Raw genomic sequence first — 6,000 nt, 5'->3', positions numbered from 1 at the left:
AATTCAAATTCCACCATCTCCCTTGGCAAGATTACAACCTGGCTCCCCAGAATATTATCTGGGTCTCCAGGTTACCAGTCCAATGGTAGTACCACTACCATTGCCTTGCCTTAGAGTGGGTATGATCGTTTTTGAAAAATGTTTTGTCATCTTTGTTCTCTGCTTTTATGGGAATTGTGGCTGAATGAGCCAACTTCTATTCAGTAAAGGTTTCCTTATGAATGACTTGGACGTAGTAGGCTTTCCCATGAATTATTTATGTACAGCTGCACACAACACATGCTCATGGTAAACAACATGCTAGGCCCATGCTACTGTCCTCTGTCCAGCCCCTATGGTTAAATCATCATCTACCCACTGCCACATTAGCATTATTAGCCTTAAAGAGCTGAAATCTGCAGATGATGTGAGACTGACTGCTCTCCATACCAAGACTGCATCTGACCACAAGTGTATGGTCGAGTAACCTGAGCAAAACTGGAGTCTATGGGAATCGGGAGTGGGGGGGGAATTTGTGCTGCTAGTTGAAATCACACCTAGCACAAAGGAAGCCGACTGTAGTTGTTGGAGGTCAGTCATCTCAATTCCAGGTCATCTCCACAGTAGTTCCTTGGGTAGTATCCTAGGCCCAACCATCTTCAGCTGCTTCATCAATGATTTCCCCTCCATCATAAGGTCAAAGCTGGAGATGTTTGTACATGATTGCACATATCCATAGCTAAATGCAGCAAGACTTGGACAAGATCTATGCTGCTCACAATGTGATCTCCTCTACATTGGGGAAATGAACCTTAGACTGGGCATCTTACTTTCTGTGTTCAAGCATGACCCCGTGCTTTCAGTTGCCATCAACACACTTCCATGGCCAACACCCCTGTGTCAGGCTTGCTGCAGTGCTCCAGCGAAGCTCAACACAAGCTGGAAAAACATCATCTCATTTTCCACATGGGGACCCTGCAGCCTTCAGGACTCAATATCGAGTGGAATAATTTTAGGGCCAGAAAACCTTCTTCCATGTTCTTTACCCACTACACACCAAGGCCCTGTCATCACATGGGCTACTTTCAACACAGATGACGCATTTTCACCCATTAATAGTCCCCATTAGCACCTCTTCTTTCTCCCTGGCTTACCATTATTTATCCTTTTGTCTGTCTAACTGTCTTTCTCTCCCTCTGGGTTCCATCTCTACCTATTCACTTACTCCCTTACCACCTCCCCCAATTACCTCCCCACCCAGCGTTTATACAATTTCTTCCTAGCTACTATCAGTTCTGAAGGAGGATCACTGGACCCAAAATGTTAACTCTGCTTTCTCTCCACAGATGCTGCCTGACCTGCAGAGTCTCTCCAGCAACTTCTGTCATTGTTGGACAACATCCAGGTTTGAGCTAAAAAGGGGCAAGTAACATTTGCACCACATACATGCCAGGCAATCCCATCTCCAATCAGAGGCAATCTAAACATCGCTCCTTGACATTCAGTGGTGTTAGCATCACTGAATCCCCACTGTGAACATCCTGGGGCATTACCATTGACTGTTAACTGGACTCCCAATATAAATACAGTGGCTCCAAGAGGATGTCAGACGCTGGAAATCTTGCAGTGAGTAAGTTAGCTTCTCACTTCCCAAAGCGTGACAGGGCATAATTCAGGAGTGGGATGGAATACATCCATTTGCCTGGATAAAAGCAGTCCCAACAACAATCAAGAAACTTGACAAAGCAGCCTACTTGATTGACATCACATCCACAAATATCTACTCCCTTCACCATCAACTCACAGTGACAGTAGTGTGTACCATCTATCAGATGGACCGCAGAAATTCCCCAAGGCTCCTTGGACAGTACCTTCCAAACCCCCAATCACTTCTATCTAGAAGGACAAGGGCAGCAGATACATGGGAACCCCCTCATGCTCCCCTCCAAGCCATTCACCATCTTGACTAGGAAACCTATCGCCATTCCTTTCCTGTCGCTGGGTCAAAATTCTAGAATTCTCTCCCTAAGGTCATTGCGTGTCTACCTACAACATATGGACTGTGGTGGTTCAAGAAGGCAGCTCACCTCCACCTTCTCGAGGGACAACCAGGGATGGTGAATAAATGCTGACACAGCCAGCAACACCCCTCATCCAACAAATCAATAAATAAAAGAACATTCATGCAAACCTCAGCATATTCCCAAGTGTAACCTCAAAGAATTATTCAACAGCTATTGAACTGAATATTATTTGGTAGGACAGAACTCAAGTATCACGAAAAAAACACACATTTTGTTGAATCTTTTCATCTTGCCCTCTTCAGGACAATTCACAAGAATACCAATGTAAAGAGAAATAACATTTTGATACTATATGAGAAAAACATGCTGATTGGTTAGCGTATGGAGACGCGATGGCTTCGTGGTATTATCACTGGACTGTCAATCCAGAGATGAGGTTGGTGTGCTGGAAAAGCACAGCAGATCAGGCAGATCCGAGGAGCAGGAGAATCAACGTCTCGGGCAAAAGCCCTTCATCGGGAATGTGGGCTGAGGGAAGGGGGCTGATGTAATTAGGAGAATGGGGGTGCGGGTCGGGTGTGACATATTTGGGAAGGCTGTAGGTAGATGCAGGTGGGGGGTGATGGTGATAGGTCGGATGGGAGAGTGGAGTGGATAGGTGGGAAGGAATGGATAGGTAGGACAGTTCTAGAGGGCGGTGCTGAGTTAGAGGGTTAGATCTGGGATGAGGTGGGGCAAGGGGAGACGAGGAACCTGGTGAAGTTGATGTTGATGCTGGATGGTTGGAGGATTCCAAGGCAGAAAATGAGGCGTTCTTCCTCCAGGCATCAAGTGGCTTGGATTTGGCAGTGGAAAAGACCCATGACATGGTGCAGGTGTACCAGAAATTAGATTTAGATTAGATTCCATACAATGTGGAAACAAGCCCTTCGACCCAACCAGTCCACACTGACCCTCCGAAGAGTAACCCACCCAGACCCATTTACCTCTGACAAATGCACCACACACTAAGGACACAGGGGACGAAACGTCTGCAACACAAATTCCCAGCTCGGCGAACAGAACCACAACAATGAGCACCCGAGCTACAAATCTTCTCACAAACTTTGAACACTAAGGACAATTTAGCATGACCAATTCCCCTGACCTGCGCATCTTTGGACTGTGGGAGGAAACCAGAGCACCCAGAGGAAACTTCCGCAGACACAGGGAGAATGTGCAAACTCCACCCAGACAGTCGCACGAGGTTGAAATCGAACTTGGGACCCTGGTACTGTGAGGCTGCAGTGCTAACCACTGAGCCACCGTGCCAGATGCTCCCTGAAATGATCCCTGAGTTGGTGACCTGTCTTGCCAGTGTAGAGGAGACCACATCGAGAGCAACAGGCACAGTAGATGATGTGTAGAAGGTCCTTCCCTCCTTAGGTTTATGCCCCCACCAACCCACCCTCCACTCCCGACACTTTGCCTTGCCACCAAAAGAGGTGTAAAACCTGCGCCCACACCCACCCTCTCACCTCCATCCAAGGCCCCAAAAGACCGTTCCACATCCAGCAGTGATTTTCCTGCAATCCAAATACCTCATCTAATGTACATTGTACTTGATGTGCTCTCCTCTACATTGTGGAGACAGGACACCAACTCGCAGAACGTTTCAGGGAACATCCCTGGGACACATGCACCAAACAACCCCATCGCTCTGTGGCCAACCACTTCAACTCCCCATCCCACTCCCCCAAGGGCAAGTAAGTACTGGGCTTTAGATTACTTACAGTGTGGAAACAGGCCCTTCGGCCCAACAAGTCCACACCGACCCGCCGAAGCGCAACCCACCCATACTCCTACATTTACCCCTTACCTAACACTACGGGCAATTTAGCATGGCCAATTCACCTGACCTGCACATCTTTGGACTGTGGGAGGAAACCGGAGCACCCGGAGGAAACCCACGCAGACACGGGGAGAACGTGCAAACTCCACACAGTCAGTCGCCGGAGGCGGGAATTAAACCCGGATCTCTGGCGCTGTGAGGCAGCAGTGCTAACCACTGTGCCACTGTGCCGCCCACCTTTCTCCACCATTAAATCCAAGCCACCCAACCCCTGGAGGAAGAACTCCTCATCTTCTACCTTGGGACCCTCTGACCACTCAGCATCAACATCGATTTCACCAGTTTCCTCATCTCCCCTCCCCCCACCTCAGTCCAGATCCAACCCTCCAACTCGCCCCCTTCCCCCACCCCACATTCCTGATGAAGGACTTATGCCTGAAACATCGATGCTCCTGCTCTTCGGATGCTGCCTGACCTGCTGTGCTTTTCCAGCACCACACTCTTCAACAACATTCCAATACAGCCAGGTAATCTTCCATTTAATTCAAGAAAATAACATTTAACTTCTTTAAAAAATGTAACAGCTTTCTTACCTGATATAAAAAAGTGATATAAGAGGTTTATTTTAAAAGTTGTAAGAGACACCTGCACCAACATCTGCTCTTCTCCCTTTTTTAATCCCTCAGAGTATTATTAATATAGGCAAGTCAGGTATATACATGTGCACATATCACAAGGAATGTTTACCATCAAGTATTTAGATCATGGAAAAGAAAAAAGAAATTCATATCCCGTTCTCAGGACATCCTGAAGTACTTAAAATTCTTCAAGGGAATAGAGTTTCAGAGGTATGTGTTTCATTGGGATGATGCAACACACAACCGGAAGACTAAGCAAATGAGGCATTCCAGATAATTCAATGCTGATGTTAATCATCCTACCCAATTCTCCTCAGCCTGACAGGAATGGTTGAGCACAGGGATCTCCCTAAATCATGCCCCACATAGGCCTGTCCATAAGGAGGAGGAAGGCGAACATCAGCCAATTGTTATCCAATGAGGAAGACATGGGTTAAGAGGAGGAAGAAGTAGGGAATTGAGAATCAGTACTGTGCAGAGTAAGATGCCAGAGAGAAGTTCTTTGTGAAGTAATACCAATCAGCTACTTCTACCATATCCATCAGAACTTAGGAGAACCCCACTCATAATAGTCTTTGTCACATTCTTTTATCCTGTACTGAAGATCATTCAAACTATTCAGGCCATGCATTTTGAGAAACTGTCATTAAGCAGATGCAGATCAAAATCAATTTTTGTAACATCAAACAGAGTAAATGTGTTCATTTCATTCATTTCTGACCCAGGTGAAAATTCATGGGCAGACTCTTGTTCTTCAACGCGAAGTTGAGAGATGGACCTAAAAAACAGGAACTGCTGGCTGACAGATTTCCATCAAAGGCTCTCAGGGGAGAACAACACAAACATGTAAGATGATTTCAGGATGAATATTCACAAATATCTCAGGAACACACATCAAACAATGCTTTATTGTTTCCCATTGATTGTAGCTCTTTGATGAGTATTTTTCATTCAAAACCCTATAGCACCTCTTACGATAATAGTAACTATGACTGTCAAATTTCATCTTCCAATGTTTGATTGCTCTACCTGAGATCTTTTATGGACTAAATTTATTTTTTTTTCAAAGAGGATGATATTAACTTAACCATCACCTGGGCCACAGACTGAGGCTAGCCCAGGAGACACAGATAGACAAAACCATTGATAATGAAATTGCAATTTTATCTAAAGACTTCCAACCTGGCAAATGAGACAGCATTAAGAAGTTTGCATCACTTGTTTTGATTCACATGTGTATGATATGTATTGGAGATGAAAGGATTCCCCATCAGCTAGCCAGCTTGGAAAGACAATGGGGCTAGACTTACGTATATACAAAGAAATTATATTTTAGCAGCTATTTATGAAAGCAGAATAAAGAGAAAGAAAGATGTTCTCATAACTGAAGAACATGGAAGGTTACATAGAAACATAGAAGATAGGAGCAAGAGGAGGCCGTTCAGCCCTTCGAGCCTGCTCTGCCTTTCATCACAATCATGACTGATTTTCCAACTCAATAGCCTAATCCTGCTTCCTCCCCATAACC

The sequence above is a fragment of the Chiloscyllium plagiosum genome, chromosome 9 (genome assembly GCF_004010195.1).
Source record: "Chiloscyllium plagiosum isolate BGI_BamShark_2017 chromosome 9, ASM401019v2, whole genome shotgun sequence".
Classification (NCBI taxonomy): domain Eukaryota; kingdom Metazoa; phylum Chordata; class Chondrichthyes; order Orectolobiformes; family Hemiscylliidae; genus Chiloscyllium; species Chiloscyllium plagiosum.
Note: the sequence above shows the minus strand (reverse complement) of the source record.